Consider the following 17,740-nt stretch of genomic DNA (forward strand, 5'->3'; position numbering starts at 1 on the left):
TGTTTTTAATTTCGTTTTAAAATGATGAAGAATTGATTTTTCCCGTAAGTGGACCGGTGTATTATTCCAAAGAGATGGAGCGCTGACAAAAAAAAATAGTAGACCTCATGTTGATAAACTTCAGAGATGGAACAGATAGATTTTTAGAAGATCTTAGAGTCTTAGAAGAACTATCCTATATAATAAAACGCTAGCCACGCATGTGCACTCAGACCTGCATGATCTGTAATCTTTGTAATCTGTGGCCAGAGTGCGTATGCGGCGGCTAGAAACGGGAGAAACAGACTCCACTCAGAGACGGCATTAACACAAAGTGCTGCACAGGTACTGGAGGGGGAGAGCTTCTGCACATACCCTCCCGGCGAGATGACTTAAATAACAAACCTCCCTCCAGCGTTGGCAGCCGCAGGAAGTTAAACAGGCTGCTTTGCGACTTTCTCCTGCAGTTGAGTCCCTCTGCCGCGTCACTAATGATGTCATCAATGACGCGACACAGAGACTCAACGGCAGAAGAAAGCCGCGAACCAGCCTGTTTAGCGTGCTGCAGCTGCCAACGCTGGAGGGAGGTTTGTTATTTAAGTCATCTCGACGGGAGGGTCACAGAGTCTGCAGGGGTTGGACTGGGAGAGGAGAGAAGCGTCTGCCTCGGGTGCTTCAGGCAGCAGCAGCGTTTACAATTCGCTGCTGTTGCGGCTTCAGGCCTTCCTCTCTGGCCGGTCCTGCCTACTTCCTGTTTTCATGAACACGGGACCCGCCAGAGAGGAATACCTGAAGCCAGCAACAGCAATGAATTGTTGCCCGATGAAGTAGTTGAAGGAGGAAAGTGAGCAGAGGGGGAGAGAATGGCTTAGAGGGAAGAACAGATGGCAGGGCATGGAGGGAAGGAGGAAGGTATGCCAGACCAAGGGAAAAGGAAAGAGGAGATGGAGAGAGGCCATATGGGACAGAGAGAGAGGGGGCGGATACTGGATGGAAAGAGAAGAGAGGGCAGTGAATGGAAGAGGCAACATAGAGGGTGAACAGTATTCTAGCACCCGTTAATGTAACGGGCTTAATGACTAGTGGGGAATAAGAAGGTTATTGATAAATTCTGGTTGACTATTTTGTCTAGTTTTAAAGGTTAGTAAAATAATTTTGTATGTGATTCTATGTTCTACCAGCAACCAATGAGCTTTATAAAGGAGTGGAGTAACAAAGTCTAACTTCTTTGCGTTAAATATGATCTTCACTGCAGTGTTCTGTACATGCCTATTTTATAAAAGAGCTGCATACATTGCAAACTAAGGGTGTGGAAGCCAAATTTTTTTTATTTTGTTCAGTTTTCCATATCACTTACAGAATTTTTCATTTCATTTGATGGGGAAAGGGGCTGTTTCAGGGAACAATGCCATCAATAGTGCACAGGTGAAGGAGCATTTTCAAAAGAATGTCCAAGTCAGAATTGGGACGTCTTGCTCATAACATCTCAAAAAAATCCATCCATCTCACTGTCATTTTTGAACAGGAAATATGTCAGGGGTTTCCTGTTCAAAAATACTGTATGTGAGAACGACTAGAATGAACAGTCATTTTACAAACTAAAATGAAATGTCAAAAATCCAGAGACAAGGAGGAGAAATTAGGTTCTTACCTGCTAATTTACTTTCTTTTAGCTTCTCCAGACCAGTAGAGGTTAACTTTACGATTGGGTATATATCTAATCATGACCAGCAGGTGGAGACTGAAAACAAAACTTTGGGACAGTATATCCTAGCCCCTCCTCTCTATTTCCCTCAGTCTGCCGAATAGCCAAGCAGAACCAAGAACTGGAAACAACAGAGAGAAAAAACAATACTCCGAAAGGAGTAACCAATAACATACCCAAAAAATGCTGTTGGAAAATGCAGAGGAGAAATTCCCGAAGGAAGAAGGTCCCCACAGCTCGCCAGCTAAGCCAGCCGAGCCACAGCCGCTGTTCTTCAATTCTCCCCGGCCCTAGAAAAATACTAGAACCCGCAGCAAAAACCAAAAACTGCCCGCGCAACAGCCCCAACAACAACAACAACAGACAGGGTGGGGACCTCTACTGGTCTGGAGAAGCTAAAAGAAAGTAAATTAGCAGGTAAGAACCTAATTTCTCCTTCTTTAGCACTCTCCAGACCAGTAGAGGTTAACTTTACGATTGGGACGTACCAAAGCAGTCCCTCTCACGGGCGGGACCCCCGAAGGGCCGATACCAGAACACGCTCACCGAACACCGCGTCCCGACGCGCCTGAACATCTACCCGATAATGCCGAACAAATGAATGCAAGGAGGACCAAACCGCAGCCTTACAAATATCCACCGGAGGCACGAGCGACGACTCAGCCCAAGAAGCCGCCTGACCCCTAGTGGAATGAGCCTTGAGAAACTCCGGAACCGGCTTCTGACTCAGAAGATAAGCGGAAGCGATCGTCTCCTTGATCCAGCGCGCAATAGTAGCCTTAGAAGCGCCAGCCCCCCGACGAGGACCCGCCAGAAGCACAAAGAGATGATCGGAGCTCCGAAAATCCCGGGTCCGCTGCACATAAGCATGGAGGACCCGACCGACATCCAACTTGCGCAGCTGTCGTTGCTCAGAAGAACCCTCCCGACTACCCAAGACCGGGAGGACCACCGATTGATTGACATGAAAAGGAGAAACTACCTTCGGCAGAAAGGAAGGAACAGGCCGCAAAACAACCCGCTCCTTTGAAAACTCCAGGAAGGGAGCCCTACAAGAGAAAGCCTGTAGCTCCGACACCCGTCTAGCGGAAGTAATGGCCACCAAAAAGACCGACTTCAGCGTAAGGTCCTTCAACGAACAGCCATCCAACGGCTCGAAAGGAGGGCGCACTAGAACAGAGAGAACCAGATTGAGATCCCAAGAGGGAATCGAGGGCCTTATGGGAGGCCTGAGCAACTTGGCCGCCCTAAGAAAGCGAATCACATCAGGAATGGCTGACAAACGCTGACCTGTCACCAGCCCCCGAAAAGCCGACAGGGCCGCCAGATGAACCCGAAGAGAAGACCAGGCCAGGCCCCTATCCAGGCCATCCTGCAAAAACTCCAGAATGTTAGGCAGAGAAGCGCGAAAGGAGACCACTCCCCGCGCTCGGCACCATTCCTCAAACAGACGCCAAACCCGTACATAAGCCCGAGAGGTAGAAAGCCTCCGGGACCCCAAAAGTGTAGAGATCACCTTGTCGGAATATCCCTTCTTACTCAGGCGGCCCCTTTCAAGAGCCAAGCCGTAAGACAAAAGGGAGACGGGTCGAACATGGGAATGGGACCCTGCGTCAGAAGATCGCACTCGAGAGGCAGAGGAAGAGGATCCGCCACCAGATGCCTCACCAGATCCGCATACCACGGACGACGAGGCCAATCCGGAGCCACCAAGACCACCAGCCCCGGATGGCGAACAATGCGAAGCAGTACTCTGCCTACTAATGGCCAAGGAGGGAACACATACAACAGCCCCTCCGTTGGCCACGGTTGGACCAGAGCATCCAGACCCTCGGCCAGACCGTCCCTGCGACGACTGAAGAAGCGGGGTACTTTGGCGTTGCCACTTGTAGCCATCAGATCCATCAGGGGCTGCCCCCAAGCACGCACTAGCAACTGAAACGCCTCGGCGCCGAGACACCACTCTCCCGGATCCAAGAAGTGACGACTGAGGAAGTCCGCCTGAACGTTTTCTACCCCGGCAATGTGAGAGGCCGAGAGGTCCAGAAGATGCGACTCCGCCCAAACCATGAGCCGAGCCGCCTCCTGCGCCACCAGAGTGCTCTTGGTGCCCCCCTGACGATTGACATAAGCCACTGCCGTGGCATTGTCCGACAGGACTCTGACCGACTTGCCCAACAAAAGGGAGTGGAAAGCCAACAGCGCCAGCCGGACCGCCCTGGTCTCCAACACGTTGATCGACCAGGAGGCCTCCTCCGTGGACCAGGTTCCCTGAGCAGAGTGACCCAGACACTGGGCCCCCCAACCCAGGAGACTCGCATCCGTAAGGAGCACCGTCCACTGCGGAAGATCCAGACCCACCCCCTGAACTAGGTGAGGGGTCCGGAGCCACCAACGCAGACTGCAGCGCGCCAAGCCTCGCAGGGGAACCGGAACATCCATCCCGTGCCTCTGGGGAGACCACCTCCGGAGCAGAGCATACTGAAGAGGACGCATGTGGGCCCGCGCCCACCTCACCACGTCCAGGGACGCCGCCATCGACCCCAGGACCTGGAGGAAATCTCGCGCCCGAGGACACCGGGACGCCAAAAGCAGGCGAATCTGAGACTGCAATTTGCTCACCCGGGCCTCTGGGAGGAAGACCTTCCCCAAGGAGGTGTCGAACAGCACCCCGAGGTACTCCAGACGCTGAGCCGGAACCAACCGACTCTTGGAAAGGTTGACCACCCAGCCCAGCGACCGGAGAAACTCCACCACCCGAGCCGTAACCCGGTAGCTTTCCTGCAACGACTTGGCCCGAATTAACCAGTCGTCCAGGTAGGGGTGTACCAGAATGCCCTCCGACCGCAAGGCTGCCGCGACGACCACCATCACCTTGGTGAACGTCCGGGGAGCCGTGGCCAGCCCAAAGGGAAGCGCACAGAACTGATAGTGCCGACCCAAGATCGCAAAGCGCAGGAAACGCTGATGAGAGGTCCGAATAGGAACATGCAAGTAGGCCTCCGTCAGATCGAGAGAAGTGAGAAACTCCCCCGGCTGAACCGCCAGAATGACCGACCGCAGCGTTTCCATACGGAAAGAGGGAACCTTGAGAGCCCTGTTGACCCCTTTCAAATCGAGGATGGGCCGAAAAGTCCCCTCCTTCTTGGGCACCACAAAGTAAATGGAGTACCTGCCCGTGCCCCACTCCGGGGGGGGCACCGGAACTACTGCCCTGAGATCTAGCAAGCGCTGAAGGGTCTGGCGAAAAGCCTGCTTCTTCCCCGGAGTCTGACACGGAGAAGCGAGGAAAAAATCCGGCAGAGAGCGGGCGAACTCCAGGGCATAACCGTCCCGCACCACCTCCAGGACCCACTGATCGGACGTGATCTCGGCCCATTTGGGAAAAAAGTCGCGCAGCCGGGCCCCCACCGGAACCAAGGGGGGCGCCGGCAAGGCGTCATTGTGCAGGACGGGAAGCGGGGGAACCGGCGGAGGGGTTCCCTGCCCCCCGACGGGCCCCCCGAAAGGGCTGCATGCGCTGGAAGAACCGACCCCGGGAAAACCCCGGAGACTGGAAAGAAGCAGCCCCACGCCCAGGGCGATACTTGCGAAATTCCCGCAAACGCCCCCGGGCCGCACCCCCCCGAGACGCCGGGCGGGCACGGTCCTCCGGCAAACGGGGAACTTTCGAGTCCGACAGAGTCTGAATTAACTTATCCAAGTCCTCTCCAAATAAAAACGACCCCCGAAAGGGAAATTTAGTAAGCTTAGCTTTGGACGCAGCATCCGCCGCCCAAGCGCGCAGCCACAACACACGCCTTGCGGCCACGCCAAAAGCCATGGACTTAGCCGAGATCCGCACCAAGTCATACAGAGCATCCGAGAGGAATGAGGCAGCCATCTCAATCTTTGCTACCTCCTGATCCACCAGAGACCAGTCGTCAGACTCTCGATCCAAGACCCGCTCCGCCCACCGAAACACGGCGCGAGCGACCAGTCCCCCACAAATAGCCGCCTGGACCCCAAAAGCAGAGACTTGAAAATTTTGCTTAAGGATGTTCTCCAATTTGCGCTCCTCAGAGTCCCGCAAGGCAGAACCGCCCTCAACAGGCACGGTATGCCGCTTGGAAATAGCCGAGACCACCGCATCCACGACTGGCGAAGCTAACGTAGCCCGATCCCCTTCAGGAATGGGATACAGGCGAGCCATGCTGCGCGCCAGCCGAAACGGCGTCTCCGGCGTTTTCCACTGCTCAAGAATAATATCCCGAATATCCTGATGCATAGGAAAAGAGCGGGAAACGGAACGGATCCCTCGTAACAGAGGGTCCCCCACACGCGGAGTCTCCGGCGGCGCGTCCTCAAAACGCAAAGCCGAAGAAACCTGTTGAATAAGGTCAGGCAGCTCATCTCTCTGAAAAAGGCGCACCACGGACGCCTCGTCACTGGAGAACGGGAAACCCGACAACCCGCCGCCAGCTTCCGTCCCCTCCAGAGGGTCCTGGAATTCCTCAGAAGGGTCCAGGTCCTCCTCCATACCGACACGTTCCTCCGACCACAAATCCTCGTCCCACGACACCCGCGGACGCTTGGACAAGAGAGGCGGCGGAGGGGACGTCACGTCAGACGAGAGAGGCAAAGCCGCAGGGAGCGCGGAGGAAACCCCACCCCCCGAGACCCCCTGGGCGCAACCGGGACCCCCAGCCGCCTGAAAATAGGCTTTGCATAATGAAAAGAAAAAATCAGGGGAAAAACCCCCCGAGGGTCCCAAGGGACTCCCTGCCACAGCAGGGGACCCAGCAGAAACCTGCCCCTGCTTAGACAAAACAGGGGGAAGGTCACCTGAGGTGGAAGACAAAATGGAGGGGCCAGACAGAGAAGATGGCGTCTTTCCCGCCAAAACAGCTCCCTCCACAGCCTGAAGCGGCTGAGAGACCTGAATAGTCTCAGCCGCTAAAACAGGCAAGCCGGCATCAGCTGTCAAAATATCAGCTGAGAGGGAATCCTCTAAAACCCGACCGTCGGCGGCTCGGGGAATCCCTCCGTGGGCGGACGGAGAAGACCGGGCTTCTCCACCGTTCCCTGCCGACTCGCGAGGCACCATCGGCGGGGAGCTCTGGGCGCCTGCAGCCGCTGCCGACGGAGCTCCTCCACCGCACCGGCCTGAACACCGCTTGCACAGGCCGGCCGCGAGTGCCTCGCGTCTGGAGCACAATGAGCACTTTTTCCCTTTAGAAGTGCTCATTGCTCCATACGCGACCTAGCTGTAAAAAAGTGCCGGTTAGTTGAAAAAATACAGTAAAATACAGTTTTCTTAAAGGGATACAACCCTCCAGACCAGCACTACCTCAGGATTTTTTTTTTTTTTTTTTTACAGAACAGACTCCACAGGCTCTCGAAGCAATATGCCTTGCTTGATTTAGGGGGCAAGGCTTACTGCTGAGGCTCCTCTAAAAAAATATGGGGAGGTGGAGGAAGTGGGGGGAGGGACCCCGCTCGTGACCCGCCGGGTTTGACACCCCCGAGGTCGGACGAACCCCCAAACAGAGTCCGTCCAAGCTCCGTCCGGCTAAAAACAGGGACAATAAACCTCTAAACAAATTCCAACAGCCCTACCAAGGGAGATGGGTACAGATCACTCAACACCTGCTGGAGACTGAAAGAAGACTGAGGGAAATAGAGAGGAGGGGCTAGGATATACTGTCCCAAAGTTTTGTTTTCAGTCTCCACCTGCTGGTCATGATTAGATATATACCCAATCGTAAAGTTAACCTCTACTGGTCTGGAGAGTGCTAAAGAATATCTGTTAGCATTTTTCAAAAGGCTGAGGGGAGATATGATTAAAGTCTACAAAATCCTGAGTGAGGTAGAACGGGTACAAGTGGATCAATTTTTCACTCTTGTCAAAAATTACAAAGACTAGGGGACACTTGATGGAACTGCAGGGAAATACATTTAAAACCAATAGGAGGAAATATTTTTTCACTCAGAGAATAGTTAAGCTCTGGAACGCGTTGCCAGAAATTGTGGTAAAAGCGAATAGCATAGCTGGTTTTAAGAAAGGTTTGGACAAATTCCTGGAGGAAAAGTCATCTTTTATTAAGATATGGGGAAAGCCTCTCATGGAATGTTGCTAGTCTTTGGGTTTTGGCCAGGTACTAGTGACCTGGATTGGCCCCTGTGAGAATGGGCTACTGGGCTTGATGGACCTTTGGTCTGACCCAGTAAGGCTATTCTTATGTTCTTATGTAAAATAGTTACACAGATATCCTTGCTAGAGAGCTGCATGGGAACTGTGGGCAACGGGAATCCTGCAGAGTCCGCGGGGATCTCCTCCAGGTCCTTGAAGATCCCAAGGGGATGAGAGTGGTTAGTTTGGGGCTTCTGTAGGTGTACTACCTTCCTCCGGGTCCAGCCAGACTTGCTCTCTTCAAGCTGGCGGCTGCATTCTTTCCTATACATGGCTGGAAGCTCACCCGGAAGTCTTCCTTCTGATGTGTTTTACATCTTTCTAGCTTTCACCACCAACTTTTCAACCTGTTTGGCCACCTTAAGAGCGTCACATACTATCACTCCCAAGCCCCGCTCCTTTTTCGTGCACAAAAGTTCTTCACCTCCTAAACTGTACCGTTCCCTCGCATTTTTGTACCCCAAATGCAAGACCTTACATTTCTTAAGCATTAAATCTTAGCTGCCAAATTTCAGACCATTAAGAACATAAGACTTGGAGGGGATCCCCGCAGACTCCGTGGGTTTCCCGTTGCCCCCTCAAAGATCTAGGAACCTGTTCTGAGCTCTTTGGGGAAAACAGTATAGAAAACAAATTAAATAAATAGCAAGGATGTCTGTGTAGGAAGCAATAGTTGAAATTAGCTTGATTTTGGGCAGAAAGTTTGCAATTAAGTCAAGCATTTAATTAGCTGTACCTTGCAGCTAATATTATACTTACAGACATGCTCTCATTTTCATTTTATTAATTAAATATGTTTCATTTCTTATCCACCTACACAGCTCAAGCCCAGAGACTAAAGATTATTGTCCGCTTTTTTGTTCTTGACGCTGTACTGTTTTATCAGAGGAAATTGTAAAATGGCAATAAATTCACTGCAGAAAATGGCAATAAAATGTCAGTGCGTTACTGCAGAAACACTTGACAGAATATGAACTCTGCAAACTAGTTCTCACTGGTTTCTATACTGATGTCTGGGTTCCTATCACCCAGAGCAGTCCTCCTAACCGTTTCCTCTTTTAGTTTGGCGTAATTCCTTTTCCCACAAGCAGTACCTCTGATTAACCTTGAGGATCAAGTTTTATTAACATTTGATATTCCGCTTATCAGATTTCTAAGCGGAGTATAGGTATACAGTACTCCCCTGATATTCACGGGGGTTCCGTTCCAGGAATCCCCGTGAATCTTGAAAAAACGCAAATATGGTTCATGGGGGAGACTGGAGAGGGCAGCGAGAGAGACAGGAGGCAGCAGCCGGAGCGCCGGTGAGTGCAGGAAATCACTCGCTGTATGCTCCAACCGCCTCTTCCTGCACTAAGTCGGGCCTTACCAATCAGGAGCTGCGTGTCAAATAATCTTGGAGTCTGTAGGCAATATATTGAAATCCTCAGATTAATGTCTGATGGTAGTTACAGAAGTAACTACATGGCTTCCAGTACTGTGTGTAATCAGTAAATAGAACATTAGGAACTGAAAGACAAAAAATGGGATCAAATGGGATGGAGCAACATGGCTGAAAGCACTTGTTGATTATCCGCAGTTTTCCGCCTTAAACTTCTGCCTTTGGATAGGAAAAGAAAGTAAGCAGCCAGGTGGCTAAAGAAGCCTTACCATCTGCACCGGTAACTGGTCTGATGGACCATCATTTGCAGTGTCCCTGTTTGAGGGTTTTGCCGGGCCCATTGCTGTTCCTAATGCCTGAGCTTTTTCCCTTGGCCTTCAAAATATAACTGAGTCCAGAGCTTTGACAGCCTTCCCCAAACCCTGCAGCAGGCAGAGCATTCAACTTAAGTGCAGGAGCTTCTTAGGTGATGCAACTCCTGGAGTTGGCATTGCAATGGCCTCAGAGGGTAGTGGAGTAACTCCCTTGGAAGGACCTTTGGGTGATTTGGAAGTGGAGAATGGGACAAGAAAGCCAGAGAGTAGTCTTCCTTTGTTCAGTTTTACCTTACAGTGTTCTGTTGAAATTTCCTTAGATGTGGACTGGAATATAAGAACTTGGTAAACTTTTGTCTTAGAAACTTTCTTTTCACGCTCAGATGAACCAGAATTTCACAAAAGATTTAAAAGCTTGACAACTGGAAGGATAGTTATGTTATTTATAGAGATTAAGAAGTGACAAATGGGGCAGTGGGTTTACAGAAGACCCAACATTCTGTTTTGGCCACATTGTTTTAAGTGACACTGGAATCTCCAGGCAGCCTTATTGGACAGGCAAGCAAGGATTTGCAGCTAAAGTCTTGCTGATGCCACCTGCACAGAGATGGTACTGGAAGGCATGCAAAAAAAAAAAAAATAATAAGATTACCAAGGGAGTGGGTATACAGGAAAAAGAGAAAAGGGTTTAGGACACAGCCCTGTGGCAAGATAACTGATAATGGGATAACAGTAGAAAAGGATCTTTCAAAGGATACACTATGAATGCGCTAGAAGAGATAGGAAAAGAACCAAGATATAACAGAATCTCAAAGTCCAAGTGAGGATAAGGTGCTAAGGATCAAATGGTGGTCAGCTGTTTAATTGTATAACTTGCCTTGAGTTTAGGCTTTCATCTGTTGATCCTAATAGACTCTGTACCATCCATCTTGTCCCAATCTATTTATTTGCACTTGGACTCTTGGTTATATGATAAGCTGTATTATCATTATTATATCTATGCTATTAGAAAGTTCTAATGTGTGCTTATTAGGTGTTTCATAAGTTTTATGCTGGCAATGTATTTTATCTCTGGTATTTGAATTTCAGTGCTGATAAATATGTACAATTTTGATGCTGTTTCAGGGTATGCCTATTAAGTTTCAATTTGCTGGTTTCAAGTTTACCCATTTATCACCTTTCTGTTTATAAATGGCCATTTTACTATTGCGCTGTTAGCAAAATTGAAAGTTTTATCTTAAACTGTACATGCTGTACAGTACACCACCTTAAGGCAGTAAATAAATCTCAATAAATAAATAAATGCAGCAGAAAGACTGAGGAGAATGAGTATAGGGGGCACAAGAACCTTATTGAGGGCCTGCTCTTTGAAGTATAAGGGGCAAAATCTATCTTCAAAGAGGCATGAAGGTCTTATGTTACAAGAAAATCAAGACAATTGACAAACAGGGAAGAAATAGGTTGATGGGTACTAAGGATCAGATGATTGAATTTATTGTGTCTTATACTGATGTCATCATCATTGATATTATTCTTGACATTGGAGGACTTGGTATTATGCAAGAAATCTATATCCCTCAAGAAATGCCCCTCTCAGACTCTCAGAAATCATTCATTCCCTGGAGCATTAATGGACCATGTTCTTTGGCTTGCAGAATGTCTAAAACCAATATCAAATTTCTTTGGCAGAAGTGCCATAATGACTTCCCTGTCCACTTTACTTAGGAATAACGATGAAAAAGCAACCTGAAGACAGGTGCTGTTGCCAGTTCAACACAGCAACGAGGCAGAAATAATAAAAACTCAACTGCATAAAAACAAAGACTCGCTGATTGAAATATGTAGCCAAAGCAATATTTGTGCTTTTCCTAATTTCCATTCTGCTGTACATCATCTTGGGATACTGAGAAACTTTCTCTTCTTAGCCTCTTAGACAAAACCTGAGGTATTTTTGGGCCTGGGAATCCCAGGGAGTGCTGAAGGATGAGGTCATAGTAATCTTAATCACAAGGAGGATGAGCCAATAAAGATCTGATTCACAAGGATCAAATGTGTGTCTACTGTGGATACTTCTATGAATCATTATCTGTTTGACTCAAGATGTGCAGTAAATTCATTTTCTCTTATCAGATGTTATTTTAATCGATTTGGAATGTCCTTGCACAATTTCTTTGATCAAGGTACTGGTACCATGGTGAATAAATAATTAACAGACTCATTGCCAGACAGTTCAAAAACAAATTAAGTTTGGCAAAATCATCTTACTTTGTAAGAAAGAAAGTGAATCATTCTAGTTTTAATGATAAGAAGCAGTACCATCACTAGATCACGTGAAATCTTGCATGTTCTAATGCATTCCACTTTTATATATTTTTAGGCCACATGGAACCTGGTCCAGCTTTAAACAATGAGAACTACAACAGTGAGGTTCCATGAGATGTCATTCATGGTTATCTACTAATTTACCTTCCTCATTACCTGTTCAAATGATTCACATAATGACTCACATGGCACACCTTGGCCAGTTTCTTTTGTATGAAATGCCTCCTGCCATGTAATAATCATGATGGGCCTTTCTTTAAAACAATATTTGAACTTCATTTGGCCACTATTTTATAACTTCACTGGTGCATTGTTACAGATTTATAATCATTCACACCCAGTTACAATGGCAAATAAAAAATTAAAGGCAATTGCTAAATTATGCGATAACTGGAACAGAGCTAGTGAAATGCAACATATGAACTCATACATTGCCTGTTTGATAGTTCATCCACGCACAGTGCATCGCTCAGACTTTAGTCATGCGCCAGCCACAAAGTCAGAAACATGGACGTTCTGTTGCAAGATTGCACCATTGAACAACAACGTGCTTTCGTTGGCCAAATGGAGGGAAACTTGTGGAAATTCACCGTCTGATATTGACTCAGTATGGACATAGCACCATGAATCAATGAAAGGTGTAAATCAAAGAAAGGTTTATGAGTGGGTAAAAAGGTTTAAAGCAGGAAAAACATGTGTAACTGACAACGGTCGTTCTGGACACCCATCAACATCGCACACAAGAACACATTGACAGTGGATGCCTTGATTAGGGAAGACCAATGGATAATGGTGTTCCAATGGGCTGCAAATTTGAATACCAGCTATGGATCTGCATTTGCCATAATGCATGATGAGTTGGGATGCAGGAAAGCCTGCGCACGATGGGTTCCCAAACAGCTTACTGATCTGCACAATCAACAGCAGGTTGTGACCCAGTTCCTGAGATATGAAGTTTCAAGCATTCTGGAGAGAATCATCACCGGTGATGAGACATGGATGCATCACTGCAACCTGAAGAGCAAAAGACAAAGCAGTGATATGTTCAATTGCTCACAGTTACTTCCATTAAAGCCATTAAATGCATTTTGCCTTTACTTTTTGATTTACCCTCGTATTTACATTCCAGTTATGAACTTCATTTCACTTCATCTCATGATATTTGACCAAGTGAATATAGTGTCAATAGCTCATATTATCTACTCATTTTGCCAAATCATAATGTTTAATAATCAAATTAGTAGTGAAACTAGCAGCCTGATAAATTGTTGTATAAGTCAATCCATTTCCAAAAGTGCACTAACTGCAAAGCTAAATATGGGAAGGATATCTTTATTTACTTATTTTTAAAATTTATACATTGCCTAGTACCTAAGCAATTTCTATAAAATTAAACATAAAATCTTTAACAGACAAAACATAAATACATAAGTGCTACTTTCCTGCCAATATGTACCTTCAATGTGTATGTTAAATTATTTACATAAATGCTTTTAGAAAAATATGAATTTTCATTAACTTCTTAAAAGTAATCCGCTCAGCACATAGTTATAATTGCCCAAGAAGAGCATTCCAGAGCTTGGCTCCTGTGACAGAAAGCACTGAAGCCTTAATGCCAGCATAATGCATTCTCATCCCATGACTTAGTGATAACATTCCATTTTCTGATCTTAAACTTCTTCCTGGCTGATAAACCTCCAGTGAATGTTTAAAATATACTGGAACAGGATGACACCGCCTGATGGATAATCACCAACACTTTGTATAGTAAAATATAAGTTCACGTGTATAAAGTTATAATGGTATCTTATAAGAGGTTTGGGAAGTGCTGAGTCTTATAAAATATATATGGCACCATGTTTAACAGAAAATACTAATTTAGAAATGTATAGATTCAACAACAACAATTTATTATTTCTATAGTGCTACCAGGCACACAAAGCCCTGTACATTGTACATGTAAGAGATGGTCCCTGCTTAGAAGAGCTTACAATCTAATTATGACAGACACACAGGACAAAAAGGGAGTCAGATGGGCAGACAGAATGGGCAGTTCAGGTCTCTATCTGCCGTCATTTACTATGTTAGAACAAGTGCTCATGTAGAGAATTAGAGGGGGGGGGAGGGCTAATGAGGTGGAATCACATAGGACAAAGGGTAACATATGAACTTAACATATGGTAACAGTCCATCCAGTCTGCTTATTAGTTAGCCTCATTAGAAACATATGAAGGGAATAGGAGGGGGGTTGAATACATTTCTTTTACATATACATACGAGTCCATACATGCTTGCAAACCACTTGCAGAAGGGTGTCAATCACATCTTTCAGCTCCTCCTCCTTCACCAGTGGAGTATAGCTCCCTCTTCAGCTTTTCCATTTGCAAGCGAAACAAATAGAAGTGTTCTGATCTGCTGTGTTCATTATTTTTTATTTTGGGGTCTTTTTATTCTGTTTTTGGGAGGCTTTGGTGCAAAAGAACCAATATGTGGGGCTATTCTGCCTGTGAGAGAACATAGACCCTGGAAAGGTGGACTGCAGTTTGCAGGGCAAAACCCAGGTGTACCTGATGAGCCAGCCTGCTTTGTGTTGCTTCAAGGCTCAAGGTTCTTTCATGTGGGAGCCTGCTCGCTTTCTGATTTATTTGAAGCTTGAGCACAAGCTGTGGGCCCCCTGTGTAAATCTCTTTGGGTTTCAGGGAGCCAGTTGTATTTTATTCTCCCCCTGTCACACCCTGAGGATTTATGGGGATTGAGCAGCAATGTATGCTATTTCTGGGGAAGTTCCCCGTGTCCTTCCTTTTCTTTTCTCCTGTTACAGTGGAGCTTGATTTCTTTGGTACAAACTGAAGAGAGAGCTATGAAAAACTGAAAGATGTGATTGACATCCTTCTAGACGTAGTTTGCAAGCATGGATTGATCATCTAAAGTATGGACTCTTATGTATATTAACAGAAACAAGATTATCCAGGTAAGACCCTAGTCTTTTATATTATATATATCTAATTTGTTTTTCTTTTTACCATAGGTGCAATGGCATGATAGTCTAATTATAAGGTGATCAAGGGATCAAAAAATAAATTTTGCTGCCCAATGACATTACCAGATTACACTAAATAAGAGTAAATAAATAAAATTAGATGTGTAAGGGGGAAGTTCCAGACTGGACACTTGTAGAGCAAAGTCTTTGAGTACTTTCCCTTTGAAAGATGCCCGAGGACATGAGTGTTGGCGTTTTGTGCAGGTAAATTTTGTGATGAAAATAATGCAAGTAATTTTTTAAATACAACTTATGAACACTAATATACAATAAGATCCAGCCCTAAAAATCCCAGCAAATGTTTTCCTTAAAAGCAGTTAAAGCTATGCACACTATGAAATACTGCACATCTTCAGCCAGTCAGAGGACAACTTTCAGACAGCCAATTTATAAAGGTGAATGGCTTTGAAAAATTATTTGTAAAAAGATATTGTTAAATTTAAGCAACTTTTCTAGCAAAATTCTATCAAAATCACAATTGGCCATAAGCAGCAGCATATTAAAAGATTTTCACATGAGGGCGTGTGAAAGACTTTAGAATTATGGTGAAGGTGGTAAGTTTTTTTGCCTGGGAGCCCATGAGGAGAAGATGATGCTGAGGGAAAAGGCCAGGAAAGGGACCTGTTTCCTTAACAGAGGTGAGAAGAGAAAAACTTCAGCGTCATCCAAAGGAGCACAGAGTGCCAATAATAGATGGTGAGAAAGGGATCAGAAGGGATCCAGTTTATTTAGATTATCTTATTCCATATTTCTTAGCTCCCTTAAGTTATCTAATTGAAGCAGATGGAGATTGAGAATTCCATCTCCAAGTAATATCCATTTGGAATTTATATGCAGTAAGACTTCCTATTTTCATGGCCTAATGCTTTTAAACATGCTTCCTGAAGATGTAAAAAAAAACCCAACATTACATACTTTCAATTTTGCACTAAGGGCTCCTTTTACAAAGCCGTGCTAGGGCCTTAATGCGCAGAATAGTGCATGCTAAATTCCAGCGCACTCTAGCCGCTACCGCCACCTTTTGAGCAGGCGGTAGATTTTTGGCTAGCGCGCATTAATCTGGTTCCCTGCACTAAAACGCTTAGGGCACCTTTGTAAAAGGAGCCCTAAGTTTTAAAAAACTGGTCATTTACACTGGTTTATGGACTTTAATGATAGAGGTTTGCTGCAGTTCTTTGTGTTGTATTCTTATGTACCTGCTTTCTTACAGTTTTTGGAAATGTAACTTTTTAGCCTTTTGTATGATGTGAATCTTTTTGTATCCTTTTCCCCCTTTGGTCTGTTTTGTTTTACTTTACCAGTTTTAATCTAAGCCACTTAATTATTTGATATACCAGTTTGAAAATCAATTTCTTAGTGGCTCAGCAAATTTCAAAAGTTAGTGTTACTGTACTTAAAATCTAAGTATATTTGGAGCACAAGTGGATTTGCAAACATAACCTTAGTACTTATCCAGGATGACAGGGACACATCTTAAAGTCACCAGCACTAAAGCTGGCAAGCTGCTGTGCATCCGAGGGGAAAAACATAAATTGCTCTTACTAAGTCTTGCTGTGTACCCTCATGCGGTGACCCTACTCTATAAAATCTATACCAAATCTCAGTAAGACAGCCCTTATAATTCAAGTAGGACAGAAGAAAAAAATAAATAGTCATACTGGCCACATGTCACTCAGCTTATGCACTAGGCTAGTGTTGGTGGTGGCAACAGTAAACAATACAGATACTGCAGATAAAGATATAAAATCCCTGCTGTAGACATAGATTATGATGAACTTGTTCATGAACCCACTGCAGTGGAAGATAGATTACAGAAGTTAATGAAAAAGTTAAGGAGATAACGCACTGCTACATTTATACTATAAACTCTACATTTAAATCAAGAGGATAGACAAAGAGGCTGCCAAAAACTGGAAGAATAAGGAATCTTGCCAGAGAAAAAGGCTGCAGAAAAGCAAATGACGTACATTTAGGATCTCTCATTTTAAAGAAAGAAAAGGCACATAAGCAATAACATTGTATACAATTAAGGGCTTCTGTAGAAAGAGAAACAGAAATTTTTTTAAAAAAGAGATCAAAGCAGAAACACTAGAATAAAAAGCGGATGCAGAGAAAGAGGAGCCTTAGCGAGAACATAAGAAAAAAAGCTATTATCGAGAAAAAGGACACCTGGAAAGGAATACAGATGCAGAGGTGATCTGGAAACACAAAAGAGCAAGATTACAGCAAGACAGGCCAGGCCAAAATGTAAAGATGAAGAGGAAACGCAGGAGAAAGACTAGGAGCTCAATTGCAAACTCTCTATATGTGGATTCCAGGAGAAGGAACGACAAACAAGTTGAACTTGACAGCTGAAGCAAAAAAGCATAAGAAAAATAAAGACCATAACTTGCATTAAAAGGCCTATTGAAATCATGGAAATAATTCAAATACAGCATTGTGTAGCATAAATTATTGGAGGGTCTTTTTACCAAGCTGTGGTAAGCGCTAGCATGTGTTTACCGCGGCTTAAAAGGGCTTACCAGTCCTGCAGTCCTCCAGGTTAGTGCACACACAGCACATGGTAAAAAAAGAAAAGTTAATTTTACCATGAAGGGGGTGATTGTCTGAGGATGACGAGCGGACATTTCTGTGGTAATCAGTTAGCATAGATATATTGTTGTGAGCTGATTAAAAAATGATCATTTACTGCCTATAACAAGTGGCAATAAGGGCTCATGTGATAATGGTAACATAAGCACACGACCATTATACAAAAATCAAAAAATCAGCTATTTTACCACTGCGCTAAAAATGGGCTCAATGTGCCAGAATGACCCATATAAGC

General features: G+C 45.5%; 1 protein-coding gene across 7 annotated transcripts in view; it reads right to left on the reverse strand.

The window, feature by feature from the left end:
• RBM41 (RNA binding motif protein 41) overlaps window positions 1-17,740 on the reverse strand; it is a 59,654-nt gene that overhangs the window by 12,371 nt on the left and 29,543 nt on the right. For 3 of the 7 annotated variants that reach the window (XM_033946379.1, XM_033946380.1, XM_033946381.1), the window contains exon 9: window positions 10,320-12,887. The gene's annotated coding sequence lies outside the window, so the exon portion shown is untranslated. Of the gene's footprint in view, window positions 1-10,316; window positions 12,888-17,740 lie in introns of those variants that run through there. The other 4 variants (XM_033946378.1, XM_033946385.1, XM_033946382.1 and 1 more) reach the window with 4 other exon arrangements.

The sequence above is a fragment of the Geotrypetes seraphini genome, chromosome 5 (assembly GCF_902459505.1).
Source record: "Geotrypetes seraphini chromosome 5, aGeoSer1.1, whole genome shotgun sequence".
Classification (NCBI taxonomy): Eukaryota; Metazoa; Chordata; class Amphibia; order Gymnophiona; family Dermophiidae; genus Geotrypetes; species Geotrypetes seraphini.